The sequence below is a fragment of the Tamandua tetradactyla genome, chromosome 4, assembly GCF_023851605.1.
Source record: "Tamandua tetradactyla isolate mTamTet1 chromosome 4, mTamTet1.pri, whole genome shotgun sequence".
Classification (NCBI taxonomy): domain Eukaryota; kingdom Metazoa; phylum Chordata; class Mammalia; order Pilosa; family Myrmecophagidae; genus Tamandua; species Tamandua tetradactyla.
The window spans coordinates 96,594,086-96,621,376 of NC_135330.1; the positions used below are offsets into that span (position 1 = coordinate 96,594,086).

General features: G+C 35.7%; 1 pseudogene; it reads right to left on the minus strand.

The window, feature by feature from the left end:
• Window positions 1–2,225: 2,225 nt before the first annotated feature.
• LOC143680424 (bifunctional phosphoribosylaminoimidazole carboxylase/phosphoribosylaminoimidazole succinocarboxamide synthetase pseudogene) lies at window positions 2,226–12,352 on the minus strand (annotated as a pseudogene).
• Between the last annotated feature and the right edge of the window lie 14,939 nt (window positions 12,353–27,291).

Sequence of the window (27,291 nt, forward strand, 5' to 3'; positions counted from 1 at the left end):
GACTGCTGCAGCTGTACCTCTTGTATATGTATTTACCTGCATATAAATTTACATTTAACAAGTGGTTATCTAATAGTTCTAAGATCATTAAAATTTTTAAAGCCTTTCAATAAAACAGTACATTGATGTACATTTTTATTTTAAAAATGTAATTCTTATGCACTAACATATATGTAATATGCTCAATAGAATGATGTTTGATTTAAATATAATATGTATTAAAATGTTTGAGAATGAATGTCTTGTGATGGGAGAACAAAATCAATATTTGTAAGCATTTCCAGTCATCTTCAAGAAGATAGGCAGGAACAATTTGAAACCACATATTCCTTAAATTGACTCTATATGTACAGACTTGTAGCAAACACAGTCCCAATTTTGGTGATACCTTCTGCAAATTTATTCTCCAGATTTGTGTTTCCAATGGTTTCTTCCATTTGACATATCTGCCCAAACAATTATTCCAGGTTCCTCATACAATGAATTATGCTACCTTCAAAGATATCTGTCATTTTGAAGATATAAGCAAATGTAGTTCCAGTTGTCCAAGTACATACTTTCTCCCTTAAGTGAGGTTTGAATAAGCTTAGTTAAGTTTCCTTGTCAATTTCCAATTTGGCCTCCACTGCAACTTTTGCAATCCTTTGGCACATTCTGCATTGAGAAAGTGGTCCTTCTAATTGCTTTGTTAATTTGGACATCTGCCCTAGAATTCACTTGAAACACAAAGCAGTTTAGTAATGCTATTGCCTATTCTGAAGAAAGTAATGAAGAAAGTCATTAAATATTATGACTTTAGAAGCTGCCCATCAGTACTGCATATCTCACAAGATACTCATCCTTTCATATATGTGACATCAGATGTAAGAAATCCAAACTATCTTAAAATATGCTTGCAGCATTTGAACACATCCATTTGTAGTACAGTTTTTGTTCTCTCCAATTCTAACTTTGCAACTTTAGTATCTTGAGCAATTGCAACTGATAGCTTGCAGCAGCTGGAGAATTAAGAGGGGCCTAAGTAGAAGAACAATCTACCTTCTTTACCTTTTTTCTACATTCTTTTGATGTATGTAGTTTGTAATGTAACTGTTAGTAAAACCAGTGTGCACTGAGATGTAGAGACTGATGATTGGAGGTGGGAAGTTTATTGAGAAATGTTTCAGCAGAGGGGCTGTGAAGAATAGACTTCAGCCCACTCCTGGGAAGGTTGTACAACATTATATATATTGTGTAATGTGGGGCAAGGAAGAGTTAGTATAGCTGATGGGTTATAATATGATTGGTGAAGGATTAGGGTAAGGAGAAGTGACATTTTTAGATAGGTATTAGGACTAAGCTATGGGCATTTTGGGGCCAATAGGAAACCATATGTTTTTTTGCCCATTCTTGGGAAAAATTGGTGGGTTGCATTCTGGCACATAGGCTATGGTTTGCTTGATCAGTCACATACATCATGGATGAGGATTGTTTTCATGGGAAAATAAGCCACAGCTGGTTAGTCATTGCCAACCTTGTGAGGGGGAATCTCTATAAGTAACCATCATTGCAGTTGATTTTTGAACAATATGGGTCACAAGCATCCAAGAAGTGAGACTGAAGTCTGCCTATGAAATATTTAGCAGTATCAGTCAGGGACTGCCTATCAGCTGCACCAAATAAAAATGTTTCAGTATTTGTAAATAGTGGCTATGTAATTATTCCTGATAAAATAATTGGAACACAGGAAGTAAAAGCAAACAGATAGGGTTTCTCCAAGAATAATCCAGCCTTATGGAGAGAACACCCAGTGCCATAAATGGGAGCTGTGTCTTGTCAAACATGGATTTATTAAGGTTGAAAGGAAAGGACAGTAGACAATAGATGAAAGCCAAATGAAGAAATAAGGTTCTGTGATTATGCTAATGACCAAGGTAAATATAAATGCCAGTATATTTACTGGCATTTATATTGTTGCTTCAACTTAACAACAAAAAGATAAATAACCCAATTAAATATGGGCAAAATACTTGAATAGGTATCTCTCCAAAGAGGATATACAAGTGATCAAAAACTATATGAAGGTCAACATTAGCAGCCATCAGGGAAGTGCAAATCAATAAACATATTTTTTTTAAATTTATTCAGTAAATTTTGTTTTCTGCTTGGTTTAGAATGATCTTGCTTTTTTCTGCAGTTAAATTTAGAAATTTGTAGTTTTTCCAGCTAAAAAATGCAACATGCTCTTATAAACTGCAATCTCTGGTTTTCCTCTCAGCTTGCTTCAAGGAAATCTATATGTTTAACATGCTTACTTGCATTTTAACCCATTCCAAATAATTGTTTAATCCAAATATCTGATCATCAACCTGAGCTGAACCTTCTGGAGAAAGTATGATTAAACAGCCAAGATCACTGGGTAGTCAGAGAAGACCATTTCTGCTGTGCCTCCAAGTCTGGTGTGAGGGGAGGGCAGTCGATGACTGGATATGCAGCGTAACAGGGCATCACTGGACCTAAAGCATTGCTTCTGCCTGCTACTGCAACAGATACAGCAGGAATACCATCCCCTTCATACTCAGCTTTAATCCTTAGCATTTCAACTGGCCCCTTATGGGCAGAGGTTACCCAAAAGTTCACATGGAATGCCAAAATTTCCACATACCTTCTTGATTTTTTTTTACAGTGACCAATATAAACATTGAGTCCATCAATACTACAACACTGTATTGACTTTCTGATTTCAGAAACAATTCTACTCTCTCTGAAACTCACTCAAATTTTTTCTTTACCATGTGGAGTCTTTCAGGTGTTACTTCTTTGAGGTCATGATATGAGTGTTTGTCTGTCTTTCTGTTGGATTCAATCTCTTGATGGCCAGAGTCTCCAGGAATCATTATCAGTAACATCAGCAAGTAGAATTTCTCTGGTATTATATCAACACCAAACTCAATCTTCATATCAACCAGTGTACAGTTCTGAGGTATCCAGGACTTTTCCAATATTTCAAAAGTTGCCTTTGTAGCATGACTCATGACATCAACTTCAGCTTGGCCTATAACAAGTCCAGCAAATCAAAGTTTTGAAGCAATTAACTGATCCTCAGAATACTGAGGATCATTATTGGTATCATCCTTGAAAAATATCTACACTTTAGGTAGATCCTTCCTTAATGCCAGGTTTCCTTTGAGAAAAGAAACAGTTGCTATTCCTCTAGAAAACCATTCATTTAGAATCATTTCACATTGGGGTGCAATGAAAAATGTCTCCCCACATTTTCTAGTGAAAGCAATTTTTATACCTATTTCCTGTAACAGCTGAAAAATACAACTGAGAATTTTATTTGAGATGGCAGATTTTCCTTCCAGGTAATTCTTTTAGCTGCACTTCTTGTCATTATCTGGTCTTTAGACTGCAGGACTTCTCCCAGACTAGTTAATAATTCATAGACTTCTCTTGTTTTATGCTCATAGAGCTTTTTACCAATGTTCAGTATGTCAACCATCACCGTTATCCTAAGTGGGCTGTGGGCAGCAACCTCACTAGGAACAGAGGCAAGAATTCTGAACACTAGAGCAGCAGTCAAACCCGGAGGATATCTGTAGAGCAAGGTGCCATTCAACTTCAGGAGAAACAGCTGCCCAAGAGGCTCCCATCATGCAGGGCCAGCAACACACCTCGCCTCTAGACTGCCCCAGGCCAGGCACATGTGCTGTTCCTGGAAAGGCGAATAGTGGCATAGGCTCACAGCCCCACCCACCCCACAGAAGCTCACTGACTCAGCAAAAAATATTTTTGAATGCTGTAAATGATATTCACAATGTGTGCCAGTGCAACCGGTGCCCATTACCAAAATATTTCCTTCATTCCAAATATGAGCTCTATACATTTTTTTGCTTTGTTTTACTCTTTAACTTTTTATTTTGAATTGTGCATAAACTTACAGGATACTTACAAAAATAATAATAGCCTGACAGAGAGAACGTGACAATAATCCTATCCCCCAGATATCCAGATTTACCAATTCTAACTTTTCACAGTTTCCCTATAGCATATTCATCTATCTATCCATCCATTCATCCATTTTTTGAACACTTGAATCTAGACCATATACATTATACTCCTTGAACACTTAATACTGCCATGTGCATTTCCTAAGAACAAGGATATTCACATTGGTGAATATATAAGGTGGTTATACAACCACCTTAATTGCAGCTATCAAGTTCAAGAAATTTAACATTGTTATATTTCTAATAGTCTATATTCAGTTTTATCTTATGTCCCAACAATGTCTCTTTAGCCTTTTTCTCCTCCCTTACTAGAGCCCATCAAGGATGATGTATTGCATTTAATTGTCAATGATTTCTTATTTGTGTTTTTTTAATTGTGGAACACATATACAATATAAATTTTGCCATCTCAATCACTAAAAAGAATACCACTCAGTGGATTACTCCACTTGCTTTGTTGTGGTACCCTCACCGCCTTCCATTACTAAAACTTTCCCACCTCTCCAAATTGAATACTTACACCAATTATGCAGTAATTTCCCATTCCATCTAGTCCCTGCCCCAGCATCCTGTACTTTAATGTCTGTCCTTATGAGCTTACATATTCTCTGATATTTTCTTTTTACTTACAATGGGGCTTAACTTTAACATCTTAAATCTGTAACAACCTTGCTTGCTTTGATACCAACTTAAGTGATATATACAAACTATTTTCCTATAACCTTCTTTGTCCCCACCTTTGTGTAGCTCTTATCACAAATTACGTGTTTATATTTTGAATCAATACCCCCTGCTATAGCAATACATTTTATGCACTTGCCTTTTAGATCATGTAGGAATTAAAAAGTGGAGTTAAAAAACAAGAACAATATATTAGTGTTGGCATATATATTTAGCCATATCAGTTAAAATATCCTAACTATGCTCAAAGAGCTAAAGGAATTCAGGAAAAAAAATAAATAAACACAAAGAGAATGTCAGTGTAGAGATGTAAATTATGCTAGGGTCGAAGGCCACAGTAACAGAGTCAAAAATTAATTTTAAGACTTAAACAGAAGATTAAAGCTGGCAGAAGCATGAATCAGTGAAAGTGAAGATAAAAAGATTGAAATAGTTCAGTTTGAGGAAGAAATGAGGTCCTGCCTTTCAATGATGTAAAATTTTACTCAGAGTTAAAAATAAGTCTATTTGCATTATCTAATTTAACTTGTATTTGAACACCATAATTACATGGAATCTTGAATAAGGCATGAGATCTTGTTGGTTTGTATAGATTAATCTGATGCCTCAATATATCCCAGAGTAATTGGGGCAGAAAATAAGAAGTATGTGCAAACTCCTCTTGGGGACTGGGGAGAAAGGGGAAATATTCAACTTCCCCATCTGGGGAATTCTTGATATTCTCACAAGCAGTGGGGTTAACTAATTCAATAGGCTGAGCCTTCAATCTTGGTTTTTGCTCCTGTGAACCTTATTCCTGCAAAAGAGACCCTGTCTACTTACGATAATGCCTAAGGAGAACCCTAGAGAACTTTCATTGCTCAGATATTTCCTCTCTCTCTAAGCCAACTTGGCAGGTGAGATCACTGCCCACTGCATATGTGAGACATGACTCCCAGGTGTGTAATTCTCCCTGACAATGATGGGACAAGACTCCCAGGATGAGCTGGGACCCAGAATCATGGGATTGAGAAAATCTTCTTGACCAAATGGGGGAAGAGAGACATGAGATAAAATAAAGCCTCAGTCACTGAGAAATTTTTTACATGTTTTTATTGTAAACAGCAAACAAACATACAAACATTCTTGACATGGTTACAATCAATGGCTTGCAATATTATCACATAGCTGTGTTTTCATCACCATGGCCATTTTTTTGAATTTTTTTTTACAGATAGGTTGAGTTAGATTATGTGCTGGAGAAAAATTCAGTTCCAGACCAAATAAACTTTCCTTCCTTTGGTCTCAAAGAATATGTGTGGTTCTAAAATATAAACAATGTCTTCTTTACCCCTGTGTTCTGAATTACTTTAACCTCAATTTATTTGGTTTCATTCTTATCTCTAAATATCAGGTTATGTGTATACACAAAACAATCTCTCAAAATCCAGAAATAATAGTTAAGACTCTGGATTCAATGTGTCCATTATAGAAGCTTATAATCTAGGCCCCTGTTTTCTTATAAGCATTTTCTAAAGCAGACCATACCATTGTTGGTCCTTTGTTTCTGGCTTATTTTGCCCCGCCAAATGTCCCACACATTCATTCACATCATTGCGTGCCTCAAGACTTTGTTCTTTTTTTGTAGCAGCACAACATTGATTCATAAGTATACACCATCATTTGCCAATCTACTTCTCAGTCAGCACATCCTTCAGCCATCCACATTCATCAGGCATCATGTATAGTGCCCAAAGTCCACAGTCCATCAACTCTATCAATTTTAGATAATTCATTGTTCCCAAGGGAAAGAAAACCAATAAGCATACCCTCACCAAATAGGAATATTTGTACCTCAGTCACTGAGAAATTTTAGACAGAATGAAGAAGTTACCCTGAAGCTATTCTTATGCATCATATAGATGTCCCCTTTTAGTTCACAGTGTATTGTAGTGGCTAGAGGGAAGTACCTGAAGCTGTTGAACTGTGTTACAATAGCCTTGATTCTTGAAGATGATTGTATAACTATACAGCTTTTACAATGTGACCATGCAATTGTGAAAAGCTTGGATCTGCAGTTCCTTTTATCCATGGTATGAACAGATGAATAAAAAATAGGGATGAAAATAAATAAATAATAGGGGTGGATAATGGGTAAAAAAAATTGTATAGATTATAACAGTACTAGTGGTCAATGAGAGGGAGGTTAAAGATATATGAGTATAAGATATATGAGTTTTTCTTTTTATTTCTTTTTCTGGAGTGATGAAAATATTCAAAAATAATCATGGTGATGAATATTCAACTATGTGATGACATTGTGAGCCATTGATTGTATACTTTGGATGGACTGTGTGTGTGTGAAGATTTCTCAATAAAAATATAAAACAATAATGCCTATGAAATAACTAGAATAAAAAGGTCCCTCACAAATGGTCAGTTTTGTGATTCTGAAATTTACAGCAACATAAGTTAGATAAGGAATAATTTTGGGTAGATTGTAAATGTTATAGAAATTAACAATGAATTAGGATTGTATTAAGCCATTTCTAGAAGAAAATGACATTCTAGGAAACCTGCAGGTAAAGTTTCGTCTATTTGAAAACTTAAAAGTAATGTGGGGAATTTTTCATAATGCACACTTTCTTTATATGACTTTTGAAAATTATCATGGTCTTTGTGTGACGTGAGGAAGGAAGGATTAAACAAATGCTCTTCTTCTTTGACTCCACTGACAGTATAAATACCAAAATCCTGTCAAACTTGATACCACTTACAGTCCTCAAGTTCACATTCTGGTCACAGGACCCAATTATTAATTTCTATATGTTATTTCTAAATCCATCATATTATATCCTACTTAATATCTCTACAAAACTTAAACTCCAAACTCGCCATGGATGACACCTTGATCCAATATTATAATTCAGCTTTCTGATCTAATATTCATTTTGAATTCTCTTCCAGAAAGATATTTAAGGTTATCAAATATTGCTTTTCTATAAAATTTCCAGAATTATAACAGATGTAACTTTTCATTTTCATATTTCTTTTGGTCAAGTTTTCATTCATTCACTAATACCCTTACTTATTTATCAAATATTTTAACCACAATACAAGTGTTACTCTTCTAAAGGCTGGTGTTTCAAAAGTGGATAAGATAATTTCTTGACCCTCTACAGCATAGATAATTGTAAAAGAAAGAGACACTAAACAGATAGTAAGCCATCCATGTGCAAACTACTAAAAAGTTGTGTGTATGTTTGCATGTGCTTGTATAAATAGTATATGGAAATAAACAGGTAATTAAAATTTAACTACATAAAATAGGCATTTATTAAATAAATTTTGGGTCATAAGAACTATAAAAATGCTTTAAATAAGTGTTGGATTTTGAAGAGGGAATTGCATTCAATCTGTAGAGGGAATATTGAATAATATAGAAAGAAGAAAATGCATAAGTAAAACAAGAAAATATTTTATATAGTCTATTGTGCTGGTTTGAAAGGAAGTATGCCCCCTAAGAAAAGCCATGTTTTAATATAAGTCCCATTTCATAAAGGTAGAATCATCCCTATTCAATACTGTATATTTGAAACTGTAATGAGATCATCTCCTGGTTGATGTGGTTTAGTCAAGAGTGGTTGTTAAACTGGATTAAGGGACGACATGTCTCCACCCATTTGGGTGGGTATTGATTGGTTTACTGGAGTCCTATAAAAGAGGAAATATTTTGGAGAAATAGATTCAGAGAGACTCAGAGAGAGCAGAGAATGCTGCAGCACCGCGAAGCAGAGAGTCCACCAGCCAGCGACCTTTGGAGATGAAGAAGGAAAACGCCTCCCGGGGAGCTTCATGAAACAGGAAGCCAGGAGACAAAGCTAGCCGATGACACCGTATTCACCATGTGCCCTTTCAGCAGAGAGAGAAGCCCTGACTGTGTTCGCCATGTGTCTTCTCACTTGAGAGAGAGACCCTGAACTTCATCGGCCTTCTTGAACCAAGGTATCTTTCCCTGGATGCCTTAGATTGGACATTTCTATAGACTTGTTTTAATTGGGACATTTTCTCGACCTTAGATCTGTAAACTTGCAACTCATTAAATTCTCCCTTTTAAAAGCCATTCCGTTTCTGGTATATTGCATTCCAGCAGCTAGCAATCTAGAACATCTATCAAATGTAGTTATTGGTACAACAGCAATATAATTCATAATTGGCTATGATTTGAAATAAGGTTTTGAAGAATGTCAAAAATAGATTTATAAACATATTAGGCAGGGTAACAGTGCATAAGAGGCTTCAGTGGAAATTAGAGAAAATGTTCATTCTGTGCATGCAAACTAGGAAAAGAAACATAAATGAGCAAGTACTTTCACAAAAGCCTCCCCAGTGCCTTAGTTCAGAGATCATCACTGCTCTGTGGGGTGGGAAGTAGATTTCAGCTTTCCCCAAATCCCTCTCCAATGGTATATGTGCAGGACACAAATGCTCAACCATAGTTGTAGCCCTAATAATAGACTTTGGGATTTCACATCCATGGATTTCTTTTCATGAAATAATCCTGCACATTCATTAGAGCCACCGAAAATAAGCAGTGATTGAATTCCATTCATGCCAATATTGGAGGATAGCTAGCTACAGTTCTGAGGTACTGCATGATTATAGATTGTATGTAAACACACATATACACATCCATGCATAAATACATGCATATGTGCATACATATATAAGTATGGATACATTCCCCACTTCTCAGGATAAAGTTCAAAAAGTTGCTATTCACAATATTTGAAACTCCTTGACACTTTGCTTTTAAAAAGTCATTCAGGAAAATAAAGTTTTTGATATTGATTAGAGTTTCTGTGGAAAAGATTCATTAAAGAGTTTACAATGCAAAATTTATAGAGAGAAGAAACTATGTTTTTTTTTTTTTCTAAATGCAAAGGTTCACCATGAGGGATCCTGAGCTGATTTTAAAGCCGTGTTATTCTCAGCACAACCTCCTTCCAGGTGTGTGCTGAGGAAAGCCCTCAGAATTGATTTGGTATCAGCAGCTCCCATGGAAGTTCCTTCCTCTTGGCTCTGAAGACCAATTTCCAAAGAAACAAAAAATGTAAGAAAGTCCAACTTCTCTTGCTTTTTCCTTAGCCAAGAAGTTTCTGCCATGTCTGGAGATACTTTATAGAGCAAATTGGATGTCTTAGAAAAAGAATAGAAACCTACTGGTATTTCCTAAGTTTATAAAAAGCTTTTAGTCCTGATAGAAGATAGCCTCGACCCATAGTAGAAGCTTAATAATTCTTTGAGGTTAAGATGTTAGGGAATATTGCTTAGTCTTGAAAGTTCTGATTGGCTTTTTAAAAAATATTTATTTACAAAATCAACAAGGAAATTATATTAGTGATTTAACAACACTAGATTCCCACCATTTATTTTCTGGCTTTCTGACATTATCCCATTGCTTACTGTCTCTATTAGTCACTCTTTCTCATCAATTTCCTCAAATCCTCCTCAAATGCTTAGGGACTAAAGAGTTTATTCCTTGTATCCTTCCTTAATCAATCAGTCTTTCTCTCCATTTGCCCCTCTCCATCTCTTTTTCTCCACTTTCTCTTGCATTCTTCCTCATTACCCCCCTTACCACCCCCTGCTGAGTAACATGAAGGGACTTGATGTATTCAGTAATGTACAGTAATATGATGATTTTGAGAATACAGACTTCCTTCTGTTTTATATTTCCTTACATTACTTCCATGGCCTGAGTCAAACCCAGGTTCTTAAGGGAGCTGGTGTATAACAGGATATGCTATACTGCAACCTCATTTATGTGAGTTGAAATTTTTCTTCTCTTCATTTATAAGACAAATAAAATGAAATACTATTAATAATGTCTATTTAAGTTTTGAATGTTTGTCCTGCATTGCTAGTTTGATTGTATGTAAACATAGATGGTAGATACTAAAATTGTATTATTTGACAAAATTGCACTTAATTGATTTTGTCTATTTTTTTGTCTATGATTAAACTATGTAAGCTTAATCCATTCATGTGTTTTGATACACTTGACATGTTGATTTTGCATTGGGCATGTCATTATTTTTGAAAAATTTCATTGTTTGTTCCTTTAATTTTTGCCTTATTTTCTTTTCAGAAATTTGTGTATTGCTCTTCCCAAGTTATCTTTGGCTTGAGGATCTTCTTTGAAATTTTCTTTCCTATCAAAATGGCATGTTACTGGTGTTTTTTATTTAAGATGAAAATTTTTAAAATTTCATCTTTAAATTTGGAATTTTCTCAGTCCACTGATACTACCAATTTACTTAAATTGTGTTACATGAGAGATACCATTCTATGGAATGAAGTGTTTCCTCAAACATTTATGGCTAATACCTAATGATGCCACACACATTTATGCAAGCATTCCAAAATCATAATATAAAAAGAATTCATTTGTTTCAAAATATCTCAAAATTTTAGATGTTAATAGTCCAGCAATGTTCCTTTTAAGATTTTATTCATTTAAAATTTTAAAATTCTCCATCGTTTGATAAATTATATTGACTTCTATAATGCCTACATAAGATAGCAGTAAAATTTGAAATTCTCTAGACACAACCATTTTCAGTATCTCAGGGATGATTAACAATTTCATTTTGATTTCTCTAGAAGCCAGTATTGGTTGACATATTTAACTACTCACAGTAGTTAAACATGAAGGCACAGATGTAGCAGCCAGTTTACAAGAACATACTAATTGCTGCCTTTTTATCATTTGGGTTAACAACACAGCTTTTATGGAGTTCGGAAAAAACTGTTAGGAAATGCAAGTTTTCTATATGCTAAATATTAGGAACATTGATTTTCATATATTATTTTCTGGAAGTGATAAAAATATTAAATACAAGTCAGGCTACTTAGCTCAGCAGGCAGAGTTTTCACCTGCCATGCCAGAGACCCAGGTTCAATTCCTGGTGCCTGCCCATGCAACAAACAAAGAAACAAACAAACAAACAAAAACATTTAATACAGCTGTGTTTTCAATCACATAGCTATTTTTAAATAGAAATGGAAGAATACATAGAACTCCTTCATCTTAGAAGGTTTTGATTTATGCAGTGATGTATTTTACTCTTTTTCACTCCCTTGGCTTTCTTAAGAGAAGAGATTCTTCCATCCATCATGAAGTCAATTGGACCATGGAGACAGATTATTCTTATTAGGATACATATCACCAGAGCCACTGGGGACCTCCTGTTCTACATTTTTTATTGGCTTATTTGGAGACAATCCTTGGAAATGCCTTCATTATTACACTGACTCTCATGGATAATAAATTCCATTCACCCATGTATTTCTTCCTTAGAATCTCCCTTTCAGTGAAATCATTACCACCACATACTTTGTTCCCAAGATGTTGGCATATTTCCTGTTAGAGAAGAAAGACATCCTCTTTAGTGAATGCTTTGCCCAGCTTTATATTTGCTTTCTCTCTTGATGCATTAAGTTCATCCTTTTTACTATAATGTCTTATGACCCTTATGTAGCCCATCTGCAGCCCCTTCCAGTACCCTATAATTATGACCAGCTCACTCTTTGTCCATCTTGTAATACTCTCCTGAATAAGCAGCTTCCTCCTTAGTCTTCCAGTTATCATCATTAAGGCAGGACTGGCATACTGTGGCCCCAGTGAGATTGATCATTTTCTCTGTGACAGTGAACCCTCCTCCCCATGGCCTGGGCTCATACCATTGACCTATTAGACTACCTCAGCTCTCTAGTCTTGCTCACTGACTCCCTCTAACTCACAGTGGTCTTCTACGTGTAAGTCATCTCCAACTTCTGAAGATGGTCTCAGGCCAAGGATAATGCAAAGCCTTTGCCATCTGTGCTTTTCAATGCACTGTGATCCCCATGGACTATAGAATTTCTATCTTTGTCTATATTTACCCCTCATATAAGAGCAGCCTGCACCTCAACAAGATCCTCTTTATCCTTTCCAGCGTCATCACACCTCTCCTGAGTCCCTTCATCTTCAGTCTATGGAGTGAAAGCATGAAAGATGCACTGAAGGACACCTTAGTTAAGGGCCAGGACTTCATCAAGGGGATGAAGTCCAAGTGAGGGGATCTTTGAAAATCATTTCAAACCTTGGAATTCTCAGTCATTTAGAGAATGAATCCAGCAATTGATACCATCGATGATGGTATGTCTGTGCTAATTCTTCATGTTACATCCTATCATAACATAGTCAAATTGGTTTCATGTACACCTTATTTTTAAGATATTGAGTAAATTTTAGAAAGGGTAATTTAGATGTTTTGATAGTGACAGTGTAGTACAAATACTGTAGTAAATTTATATGGTGGGGCTATTGGTTAAGTGAGGTCAAAGTAATGACAGAGTAGGAAAGAAGACCCGTATGTGTGTGTGCTATTGGATGAGTTGATACGTACCAAATTCATACTGAAGAAACTGTTTTACTGTTTTCCAATAGGAAGCACACAAACATGAACACACACACACACAAACTCTCACACATACTCAAAAACACACAATGGGATGCAATCAATGAATAAATTTGGAAGTATTTAGACACAGCTCTAACTTGGGGTGAATTAATATTAAAACCATCATTATTTCATTATTAACTTAAGTTATATTTAACAGTAACACTTTTCCATTTAAAATTCACATTTCCTTTTATGTCAATTCAAGCATCTTCTATTACATGAACTCCTCTTTCTCTTCTAGTTAGAAAGGAAGATTTTTGATTCATATCTAAACTAGTCAGTTCACCACTTTAAAGATTTAAGGGACAACCTATCTGAATAACCTACATCAAACCACATATCATTGTCCTTTAAAGATTTTTTACTTTAAAAATTTTATGTGTGTAGCTTTATCTTTCCCAATAAAATATAATTTTCATGTAAAAAATGCATGAATTCTTATAAGAACTTTAATCCCATTACTAGGTAAAAACCCAAGAAAAAACAACTGGTGCTTGAATGTTTTGCCATCTTTGTATAGACTTTTTCTGATGTGAAACCTCATTCACATGTAACAAACTGAGTTTGCTCATGTGTAGTAGCAAACCCTTAGCCTCAGCTTCTATGACTGGGTCTTAGACTTTTCCTGGCCTGCATATGTTGGTAAAAATTGGTGGATATAGTGATTTAGTGCAGATAACAATATATTCTCCTGGTATATTGTTCATAGAGTTGGTTTCAGGGAGTTCACATGTGGTTTATGATGGAGATATTTTGACTTTGTCATACATAGAATGCATAGTAAGAAGTTAGGTGGGTTTTCCCACATTTTAATTTAACAACTTCCAGGATGTTAAGATGAAGACTCACTGTATATTTCCACAGGCATATTGATTGAGTTGCTCACCATGAATGATGAGCTAACAATCTATGAGTATAAAGGTCTTTCCTTATTGTATTAGCCAGGGTTCTCTAAAGAATCTAAACCAGCAGGAGATATCTGTAAAGATGAGGTTTCTAAAAGTGCCTCACACAACTGTGGGGATGTAAGATTCCAAAATTTGTAGAGCAGGTCATGAACTGGTAGCTCAATGAACTGGTCTTCAACAAACTTCCTAGGAGAGGCTGGCTGGCTGAAGCAGAAAGAGAGATTCTCTCTTCTGAATTCTCCTTAAAAGCCTTTGGATGGACTTCCGGAGAAGATGGCAGCTTAGTAAGATGCGTGGATCTTAGTTCCTCCTCCAGAACAGCTACTAGGGGAGTAGAAACAATACAGAATAGCTCCCAGAGCCATGACAGATATCAAAAAGAGAGCATACCCCATCCTGGAACAGCTGACTGGCTGAGAGAACCCGGTTCAGTGAGATCACCGAGGGGTGCGGGGTTCCCCAGGCGGGGCGGTGAGTGGCCAGAATCCCTCCCTTCCTCCTTCCCGGGGAGCTGGGACAATTGGACAGGCGGTCCCCTCAAGCCATGGCGGCTGGCGCCCCCACCATGCGTGGTCCCCCGGACCAACTGAGAGAATTGGATCGGAAATCCCCAGGCCGCGGAGAATGGTGACCGGGCCATGGCGGCTGGTGCCCTCCCACCACGCTTGGCGCCCCAGGCTGACTGGGAAATTCGGACGGGTGCTCTTACGGGCTGCTGCAGTCTGCGACCCTCCCCGCGTTTGGACCCCCAAGCCAGCTGGCCCTCTTCCAAGCTGCTTACGCTGGCGAACCTGCCCGATCGAGAGTTTTCCAAAGTTAAAGTACCCACAGCACCTTTTACTGGTGGGACCCACAGACAAACGTGTGCCATGAGCGCCACCTACTGGGAAGGATAAGAAAAAGAGAACCCAGAGATTTCACAGAAAAATCTTTCAACCTGTTGGGTCCAACACCCAGGGAAATCTGACTAAATGCCCAGACGCCAGCAGAAGATAACAGATCACGCTCAAAAAATTGAAAATATGGCCCAGTAAAAGGAACAAACCAATAGATCAAATGAGACACAGGAGCTTAGACAACTAATGCTGACTATATGAACAGAAATGGAAAACCTCTTCAAAAACGAAATCGATAAATTGAGGGAGGACATGAAGAAGACATGGGCTGAACAAAAAGAAGAAATAGAAAATCTGAAAAAACAAATCACAGAACTTATGGAAGTGAAGGATAAAGTAGAAAAGATGGAAAAACAATGGATACCTACAATGATAGATTTAAAGAGACAGAAGATAGAATTAGTGATTTGGCAGATGGAACATCTGAATTCCAAAAAGAAACAGAAACTATCGAGAAAAGAAGGGAAAATTTTGAACAGGGTATCAGGAACTCAAGGACAATATGAAGCGCACAAATATACGAGTTGTGGGTGTCCCAGAAGGAGAAGAGAAGGGAAAAGGAGGAGAAAAACTAATGGAAGAAATTATCACTGAAATTTTCCCAACTCTTATGAAAAACCTAAAATTACAGATCCAAGAAGTGCAGTGCACCCCAAAGAGATTAGACCCAAATAGGCATTCTCCAAGACACTTACTAGTTAGAATGTCAGAGGTCAAAGAGAAAGAGAGGATCTTGAAAGCAGCAAGAGAAAAACAATCCATCACATACAAGGGAAACCCAATAAGACTATGTGTAGATTTCTCAGCAGAAACCATGGAAGCTAGAAGACAGTGGGATGATATATTTAAATTACTAAAAGAGAAAAACTGCCAACCAAGACTCCTATATCCAGCAAAATTGTCCTTCAAAAATAAGGGAGAAATTAAAACATTCTCAGACAAAAAGTCACTGAGAGAATTTGTGAGCAAGAGACCAGCTCTGCAAGAAATACTAAAGGGAGCACTAGAGTCAGATATGAAAAGACAGAAGAGAGGGGTATGGAGAAGAGTGTAGAAAGAAGGAAAGTCAGATATGATATATATAATACAAGAGGCAAAATGGTAGAGGAAAGTATTACCCAATCAGCAATAACACTAAATGTTAATGGACTGAATTCCCCAATCAAAAGACATAGATTGGCAGAATGGATTAAAAAACAGGATCCTTCTATATGCTGTCTACAGGAAACACATCTTAGACCCAAAGATAAACATAGGTTGAAAGTGAAAGGTTGGGAAAAGATATTTCATGCAAATAACAACCAGAAAAGAGCAGGAGTGGCTATACTAATATCCAACAAATTAGACTTCAAAGGTAAAACAGTTAAAAGAGAGAAAGAAAGACACTATATACTAATAAAAGGAACAATACAACAAGAAGACATAACAATCATAAATATTTACGCACCGAACCAGAATGCCCCCAAATACGTGAGGAATACACTACAAACACTGAAAAGGGAAATAGACACATATACCATAATAGCTGGAGACTTCAATTCACCACTCTCATCAATGGACAGAACATCTAGACAGAGGATCAATAAAGAAATAGAGAATCTGAATATTACTATAAATGAGCTAGACTTAACAGACATTTATAGGACATTACCTCCTACAACAGCAGGATACACCTTTTTCTCAAGTGCTCATGGATCATTCTCAAAGATAGACCATATGCTGGGTCATATAGCAAGTCTTAACAAATTTAAAAAGATTGAAATCATACACAACACTTTCTCAGATCATAAAGGAATGAAGTTGGAAATCAATAATAGGCAAAGTGCCAGAAAATTCACAAATACGTGGAGGCTCAACAACACACTCTTAAACAACGAGTGGGTCAAAGAAGAAATTGCAAGAGAAATTAGTAAATACCTCGAGGTGAATGAAAATGAAAACACAACATATCAAAACGTATGGGACGCAGCAAAGGCAGTGCTAAGAGGGAAATTTATTGCCCTAAATGCCTATATCAGAAAAGAAGAAAAGGCAAAAATGCAGGAATTAACTGTCCACTTTGAAGAACTGGAGAAAGAACAGCAAACTAATCCCAAAGCAAGCAAAAGGAAAGAAATAACAAAGATTAGAGCATAAATAAATGAAATTGAAAACATGAAAACAATACAGAAAATCAATAAGACAAGAAGTCTGTTCTATGAGAAAATCAATAAGATTGATGGGCCCTTAGCAAGATTGACAAAAAGAAGAAGAGAGAGGACACAAATAAATAAGATCAGAAATGGAAGAGGAGACATAACCACTGACCTCACAGAAATAAAGGAGGTAATAACAGGATACTATGAACAACTTTACGCTAATAAATACAACAATTTAGATGAAATGGATGGGTTCCTGGAAAGACATGAACAACCGACTTTGACTCAAGAAGAAATAGATGACCTCAACAAACCAATCACAAGTAAAGAAATTGAATTAGTCATGCAAAAGCTTCCTAAAAAGAAAAGTCCAGGACCAGATGGCTTCACATGTGAATTCTATCAAACATTCCAGAAAGAATTAGTACCAACTTTCCTCAAACTCTTCAAAAATTCGAAGTGGAGGGAAAACTACCTAATTCATTTTATGAAGCTAACATCACCCTCATACCAAAACCAGGCAAAGATATTACAAAAAAAGAAAACTACAGACAAATCTCTCTAATGAATATGGATGCAAAAATCCTCAATAAAATTCTAGCAAATCGTATCCAACAACACATTAAAAGAATTATACATCATGACCAAGTAGGATTCATCCCAGGTATGCAAGGATGGTTCAACATGAGAAAATCAATTAATGTAATACACCATATCAACAAATCAAAGCAGAAAAATCACATGATCATCTCAATTGATGCAGAGAAGGCATTTGACAAGATTCAACATCCTTTCCTGTTGAAAATGCTTCAAAAGATAGGAATACAAGGGAACTTCCTTAAAATGATAGAGGGAATATATGAAAACCCACAGCTAATATTATCCTCAATGGGGAAAAATTGAAAACTTTCCCCCTAAGATCAGGAACAAGACAAGGATGTCCACTATCACCACTATTATTCAACATTGTGTTGGAGGTTCTAGCCAGAGCAATTAGACAAGAAAAAGAAATATAAGGCCTCAAAATTGGAAAGGAAGAAGTAAAACTATCACTGTTTTCAGACGATATGATACTATATGTCAAAAACCCGGAAAAATCCACAACAAAACTACTAGAGCTAATAAATGAGTACAGCAAAGTAGCAGGTTACAAGATCAACATTCAAAAATCTGTAGCATTTCTATACACTAGTAATGAACAAGCTGAGGGGGAAATCAAGAAATGAATCCCATTTACAATTGCACCTAAAAGAATAAAATACCTAGGAATAAATTTAACTAAAGAGACAAAAAACCTATATAAAGAAAACTACAAAAAACTTAAAAGAAATCACAGAAGACCTAAATAGATGGAAGGGCATACCATGTTCATGGATTGGAAGACTAAATATAGTTAAGATGTCAATCCTACCTAAATTGATTTACAGATTCAATGCAATACCAATCAAAATCCCAACAACTTATTTTTCAGAAATAGAAAAACCAATAAGCAAATTTATCTGGAAGGGCAGGGTGCCCCGAATTGCTAAAAACATCTTGAGGAAAAAAAACGAAGCTGGAGGTCTGGCACTGCCAGACTTTAAGGCATATTATGAAGCCACAGTGGTCAAAACAGCATGGTATTGGCATAAAGATAGATATATCGACCAATGGAATCGAATAGAGTGCTCAGATATAGACCCTCTCATCTGTGGACATTTGATCTTTGATAAGGCAGTCAAGCCAACTCACCTCGGAAGAGCAGTCTCTTCAATAAATGGTGCCTAGAGAACTGGATATCCATATGCAAAAGAATGAAAGACCCATATCTCACACCCTATACAAAAGTTAACTCAAAATGGATCAAAGATCTAAGCATTAGGTCTAAGACCATAAAACAGTTAGAGGAAAATGTTGGGAGATATCTTATGGAACTTACAATTGGAGGCAGTTTTATGGACCTTAAACCTAAAGCAAGAGCACTGAAGAAGGAAATAAATAAATGGGATCTCCTCAAAATTAAACACTTTTGTGCATCAAAGAACTTCATCAAAAAAGTAGAAAGACAGCCTACACAATGGGAGACAATATTTGGAAACGACATATCAGATAAAGGTCTGGTATCCAGAATTTATAAAGAGATTGTTCAACTCAACAACAACAAAAAGGCAACCAACCCAATTACAAAATGGGAAAAAGACTTGAACAGACACCTCTCAGAAGAGGACATACAAATGGCCAAAAGGCACATGAAGAGATGCTCAATGTCCCTGGCCATTAGAGAAATGCAAATCAAAACCACAATGAGATATCATCTCACACCCACCAGAATGGCCATTATCAGCAAAACAGAAAATGACAAGTGCTGGAGAGGATGCGGAGAAAGAGGCGCACTTATCCACTGTTGGTGGGAATGTCAAATGGTGCAACTACTGTGGAAGGCAGTTTGGTGGTTCCTCAAAAAGCTGAATATAGAATTGCCATATGACCCAGCAGTACCATTGCTGGGTATCTACTCAAAGGACTTAAGGGCAAAGACACAAACGGACTTTTGTACACCAATGTTTATAGCAGCGTTATTTACAATTGCAAAGAGATGGAAACAGCCAAAATGTCCATCAGCAGACGAGTGGCTAAACAAACTGTGGTATATACATACGATGGAATATTATGCAGCTTTAAGACAGGATAAACTTATGAAGCATGTAATAACATGGATGGACCTAGAGAACATTATGCTGAGTGAGTCTTGCCAAAAACTAAAGGACAAATACTGTATGGTCCCACTGATGTGAACCGACATTCGAGAATAAACTTGGAATATGTCATTGGTAACAGAGTCCAGCAGGAGTTAGAAACAGGATAAGATAATGGGTAATTGGAGCTGAAGGGATACAGACTGTGCAACGGGACTAGATACAAAAACTCAAAAATGGACAGCACAATAATACCTAATTGTAAAGTAATCATGTTAAAACACTGAATGAAGCTGCATCTGAGCTATAGGGTTTTTTTGTTTGTTTGTTTGTTTGTTTTTTTAGTATTATTATTACTTTTATTTTTTCTCTATATTAACATTCTATATCTTTTTCTGTTGTGTTGCTAGTTCTTCTAAACTGATGCAAATGTACTAAGAAACGATGATCATGCATCTATGTGATGATGTTAAGAATTACTGATTGCATATGTAGAATGGTATGATTTCTAAATGTTGGGTTAATTTATTTTTTTCCATTAATTAATAAAAAAAAAGCCTTTGGATGATCAGATTAAGCATAACTCATTGCAGAAGTCACCCTCCTTAGCCAATTTCAGATGGCTGGAGCACATTAGATACTCAAAAGCACTATGTTGAAAGGGAGTGAATAAAATGAAAATGCAATTTCTGCCTTAATTTGCAAATCGTTGAAACATTCTTCCAACATGTCATTTGAACTTGTGTAAACAGTAAAATACCATTGGTAATGGTGTCATTTTCTGAGAAATAGTCCATGTTCTGTGAAAGTCCTTGTAGTGTATGGCACACATTATTTTGGGGTGTATGAATACACAGTACTAATCATTGTGATCTATCTAATCATCTTAATGGAAGAATATTGCACTTGTGGCACACATCAGTTTGGGGCATATGAGTACACAGAATTAATCATTGTAATCTATCTAATCATCTTAATTATATAGTACTGCATTTGTCAATGCACTTAACTATCAATGTGCCATATAATTGATGACAGAAGAATTATCTACACTTAGTAAATGTGTCATAACTTAAGTCATAGGAAAAACATCCACCGCTTCATGAACAGCAATATCCATAGAAGCCACAGCCAGTCTATTATTTAAATGAGAAAAACTAAGAATGTCATCATTTGGTGTGGTGAACTATGTTCTTGTGTTATTCTAAGGATGGAAATGTGTGCACAATTCACACTGAAAGGCATTCAACAAGTGCGAATTTTCTTTGTCAAAATAGTCATAATTTATATACACAGAGATGGATTTTGAGAAAAATTGCTCTATTATCAGAAAGAAGATTATCTCTTCTACTTGACTAAATGTAAAAAGACTTGAAATAAATAAATAAATAAATTCAGTCAAGACAATTTTCACTTATTAAAAACATATTTTGCCACTAATGTACTATTTGAGAACTTCCAATTTGAGATATTTATCCCAAAGGAGCAATGGAGTTAAAAGATGTCAGCATAAATATGAAATTATAGATAGTATTAATAGTTGGTTGCCATTAGCAGGCATGGAACTTAAATTCTTTTTGTCTTTCTTTTTTTACATGAGGTTAGCTACCTCTCCTTAGGATTCAACTCAAAATGTTCTCTCTCTTATTAGATTCCATCCAGTTCACTGATGTCCTTTCTGTGGATTTACATCTCCTGGCAAAGAAGATAATAAATGTTTTTATTTATTTATGTTATCCTTCATATCAAATCTACCTGTGATATAAAATTGGGATAATTAAGGAAAATAATAAGGAAATAATAGATAATTTGCCAACTATAGTTAATAATGTATAATCAAGGGAACAATATTTACATAATGTCAGTCATGATTATCTCCTTCTTTTTATATAATTTTTGTGGGGTTCAGGAGCACATTTACAAGAAAATATCTTAAGTATGATGAGTTCTAGTGATTGACAAATGTGCTTGACTCTCATTCTATCTACTTTCTACCTGGAGATTTGAGAGTTTGACCCTTTGTAGGAAAATTTATTAATCAATACTTGTTCAGACAAGAATACAGATAAAGACCTTTCTTAATACCAACAGACTGGGAAAGTATGTTAACTTTTATCTTTCTAAATCCCTTCCTTCCACAAACACAGAATTGGTCTTCTGAGTTAGTCTCTCTCTCTCTCTCTCTTACACTCTCAACCATGTTATCTTGTCATTTAATAATCTAGTGTTTTGGGCACAAAAACAGGAAAGCAAGCAGTATAGGGAGTTAGTAGTTCATAGGTTTGTGCAGCAGGATGTAGAAAAATCCTTTCCACATATATCAGTGAGGAGATGATGGAAAAGAGACAGTTTCTATTAGGACTTAAGAAGAAGGAATGGAAAAGGAAAAATAAGAAGTATTAGGAAACAGAGTCTTAATTGAGTCTATGTAAATTTACATCTCCTAGTAATTTTTGTTCCTCAAGGTTTCATTCTGATTATATAACCCCATAAATATTCCTTTGTTTAATTTTGTTTCTGTTCAGTGTACTGTGATTATGATTATAGCAGTTGGATTTAGCATGTATGTAGTGTGTAACTTATTCAAAAATTTCTATAACCAGTTTTTTTCAACCCAATTGAAAACAGGCTGGGTAATTTAATTCAGGGATTTTTTTAAAGAACATGTAAAGCAGATCATTGTATATGGTGTCCATATGTAAGACATGAGACTTTAAAGGCAATTCCTTAATATATTTAAAATGATCAAAATGACTAATTTTGAAAAAATTGATTATATTCTAAGAAAGTATTACCAGAGTTTTCAAATTTTGATTGTTTAGCATGTTACTTATAACCTTCTAATTAATATTTTTGTCATAAAAGTAGTCAAACTAACTGAATTTTGTAATACCATTTTTTTGTTGTATGCTGTATGGCAGGGTCACATTCATTCTTTTTCCATGTAAGTATCCCATTACTTGAGCACCATTTGTTGAATTTTTGTTTGGTTGCTTTCTGTTTCTTTTTTGAGGAAGTGCTTGGGCTGGGAATCAAACCCAGGACCCTGCATGACAGGCAAGAATTCTAACAATGAACTACCTTCACACCCCACCATTGCTCTTTTGTTTGTTTGTTTTTGTACCCCACCATTACTTGTGTGTGTGTGGTCCAGGAATTGAACCCGGGTCTCCCACACAGAAAGTGAGTATTCTACCACTGAACCACCTGTGCACCCCCCACCATTACTTTTTAATGATTGATCTTTTGGTCCTGAAACCAGGAATGTAAATAAAATGATCTCTGTCTTGCATAAATGTTATCTATTATAAATTTTTGGGTTTTTTGGTATATAGTAGAAAGGAAAATAAATTATTTCCCACCACCATTTTCTCTTCTTCTATTGTTGAGCAACTCAGCTTATTTTTCAGAACCAATAATAATACATAATTAACCACATATCAGGGCATATTGTATAATAAATTTAAATAATGGGTAGAGGTAGGTATAAAATTGCTGGCATAATTTTTCAAAAGTAAGTAAATGTATAGCTTGTTTGGCAGCTATTGCTCTGCTTTGCTTTTGTTTTTAAGTGTTGTTATCCGTTAAAACATCCATTCTTAAATCTATTTAATTGTAGAAAAAGAAATCTCCTGTGTTTTAGTCTTGACCATCAGTAGCTCACTAAAATTGTAGAGCAAAAAAGGTTCTTTTATTACCTAAGATGTTTATGATCCTATTATCCCCAATATACTCATTAAATTAGAGGTCTGCTAAAGAACTGCCTTACTCCTGCTCTATCATGGGCTGCTTACTCTTGCTTACCTGTCAGTTTCTTACTTTACATTTTAATATACTGCATGGACATCATTTTAGCAGCAATAAAAACAAAGAGAAAACTTTAAAAAATATTTTCCCAAATCTCTACACTAATAACACATCCCAATTTTCCCTATCTGGGAATTTCTGTACAATGTCTGGACATATGCAACATACTTTCTGTATAATTATACTCCTTGCACCAACAAAATTTTATTTCACCTTTTTGCTTAATATTGTATTCTAGGCATTTTCCATGTTGCTGGAGAATCCATTCCTTCTGCAATACCCTTAATATGGGTGACTATGAGCCAGTTAGCATAAAATATCTTAATTACCATTTTAAAAGGCTACATGATATCTGCATAATCCACCAATAAGACACACAATTTATTGAAGCATGTCTTCTTGTTGGATGTTCAGGTTTTCTGCTTTCTGTATTATAATACTGAATTTTGATTATGTCTCTGGCATCCAGCTCCTTTGCCATCTGAAGGCTTGCCCTCTGGCCCCCACTCCCACCCCATTTGGGATAAATTTTCATGAGTCTCCGGGTGTCCTTGGCCATGCAGTACTCTCACAGTTCCAGCTCACTCACTCATTTGTCTCACGGCATTGAAGGAAAGTGAACTTTCTGAATCTGTTTCCACAGTCAAATGAAGTAGATACAATGCCTGCTTCCCATCTTATCGAGAGCATAAACTGTGACTGCAGGGAAAGCAGACAACCCAAAACCAAGGCATGCAGGCCTGTATAGGCTATTCTCTCCCTCCCCACTGAACTGTGTGTGAAAGGCTCATGGTGATATGTGCTGCCCCCAGTAACAGCTGACATAGCTGTGCCTCTGCAGTCCCATGGGAACTGTTTCCTTTTCTCATATTTTTCACATGGGCATCAACTGGTGCTCTGCATTGCAGTTTTTTTAGTACATCATTTATTAAAATGTCATTTTTAATGTAGGAATGCAAAAATTAAAGTGTGTGGCCTGGTGAGTATTTATAACATGAACTTTCCCATGAAACCAACTAGGCAAGACATAGCAGGTCCACCCTACCAAAGCCCATGCTGCCAAGGTCGCATCCTGACCTCTGTCACTCCATTTTCACTTGGCCAGTTGTTGAGCTTTATTTAAAGAGAATTCTGTGTTGTTTTTATTGCTGACACATCACTCATTATGTTTAGGAAATTCGTGTTGCATGTAGGAGTGCCTCACTTATTCCACGGTATAAATGTATCACATTTTATTTGTCCCTTCTATGGTTGGTAAGCACTGAGTTTTTCCAGTGTTTGACTGTTAGCAATAATGACTCTCTGAGCATTCTTGCAGAACTCAGCATGACCACCATGTGGATTTATGCTGAGTGATGAGATACCTGGGATGTGCTGGTTCTGCTTTGGTGGTTATTGCCAAACAGTGGTTGCCTGATCCATAACCCAATACAGGAGTGAGAGTTCCAGTTACTCCACATTTGCACTCATCCTTGGCAGTTTCCACATGTTTACTTCCAGGACATATTCCACTGGGTGTCCCCCTGGTAGTCATTTTTATTTCACTGCCCTGATGGCTAATGTTGATGTCCCTTCTCAGGTGCTTCTTGGTCATTTGTACATCTTCTGTATGAAGCATCTGTCAAATCTTTGTGCATTTTTCTCTTTTAGCTTGTTTTCCTTTCCTTATTGATTTGTCTATATCTTTATATATTCCATATGCAAGTTATTTTCAAATATATATATTTCAAATGTCTTCCCCCAACTGAGGCTTGATTTTTATCTTTCTGAACAGTGTGTATGATAATCAAAAGTTCTTACCTTCAATGCAGTCCAATTTATCTTTTTTCCCCTTCATGGCTAGCAACTTTTTGTGCCCAATTTAAGAAGCTTTTGCCTATTGGTACTATCTGATTGAAAAGATTCCTGATTTATCTACAATTCATCAAATATTGTAGGATCTCACTGAGGTGAGATGATTAGAATAAGCAAACTCTTAGAGACAAGATCTAGAATATAGGGTGCCCAGGCAAAGGGTGGGGCCAGGGGAAGTCAGACAGAAATGCAAGATGGGACAGTTTGTGTTTTGGTGGCAGTGAAGGCAGCACAGCAAGTAAGCATGGTTAACACTCATGGATACAGATCTGAAGGTCATTAAAACAGAAATGTTAGGTTGTGAATATGGTAACAGAATAAACATTTCAAAATTAATCCACTGAACTACACAAGCAGCGAACCTGACTTAAACCATGACAGTAGTTACAGCAATTATGAAAAGGTGCTTCTATCAGTTGTGACAAATGTCCCACACCAATGCAGGGTGTTAATGTTGATATGGTACAGGGGAATCCTGTATTTTATATGTCAATTCACAGCTTCTCTAATAAAAGAAAAGAATTCCTGGTTTATCTAGAATTCATCTGGATTTAATTTTTGTGAAGGAAGGGATGGTCAAGTTTGGATTATTTTTCTGATGAAAAAATGAGCACTATTTATTAAACACAATTTGGCACTACTATGTCACCTTTGTAGTAACTGAGGTGAGCCTGTGAGTCGTTTCTAGACTCTGTTTCATTGCACTAACTGTTTCTGGGTCAATAACACACTGCTTTTATTACTGTAGTTAATAATACATCTTGACATCTGGTAGTATATATCTCTTTCACTTTGTTTTTCAAGATTATCTTAAAATATTCTTGATCATTTGCAATTCCATAGGCATTATAAAAATCAGAAGGATTTGGAAGAACGAAAAATACTATCATTATTCACAGACAGCATGATTGTGGTAAAGAAAATCCAAAATAACTTGCAGATAAAAATTTAGAATTAATAGCTAGGTTAACATACAATCAATAAAATATTTATATGGTGGTGGAAAATAATTGGAAAATTAAATACAAAGATATACTTTGCAATAATACCAAAAGAAAGTCAAATACTTAAGAGTACATCTATCCTAAGAGAAATGCTATCATATGGAAGTTCAGATCTTCAGGAAGGAATGAAGAGCACTGGAAATGACAAACATCAGGGTAAATGTGAAAGAATATTTCACCTTATTTTCTTAAATCCTCTAAAAGTCATTTGAGTATTTAATGAAATTATAAAAATGACTTTTCATGTTTTATTACATGTAGAAAAATATTTGAGATAATAGCACAAAGGACAAGAGCCAGTGCAAATGGAACTGGATTGTGAAATTCTTAAAGTGTGCAGAAAGTATTATACTATTGATTCAAGGTACAGCATGAAAATTTAAGGCAACATATGGCAATTCTTAGAGAAATTACAAAAATAATAGAAGGAAGTACCTAAAAAGACATAAAAGGGATAATATAGAATACTAAAAAAGTATTTTTTAAAAATAAGAACAAAGGAGCAAAAAGAAGAGAGGGCAAACAGAAAAGAAATAGCAAGATGGTAAATTTAAAATTAATTATACTGATTATTATATTAAATGTAAATGGATTAAACACTCCAATAAAAAGATACAGGTTTTCATATTGGATAAAAAGCCTAATCCACCTAGATGTTGTTTATAAGAGACATACTTTAAAGACACAGACAGATTGAAAGTAAAAAGGCTAGAAAGAGATTTTAGAAAGCTCATGTGGCTATACTGTATATGAAATAGATTTCAAGACAAGGAGTGTTGTCATAATAACAAGTGGGTTAATTCATGAAGAAGACATAATCTTGTAGATACGTTCCCTAATACTGGAC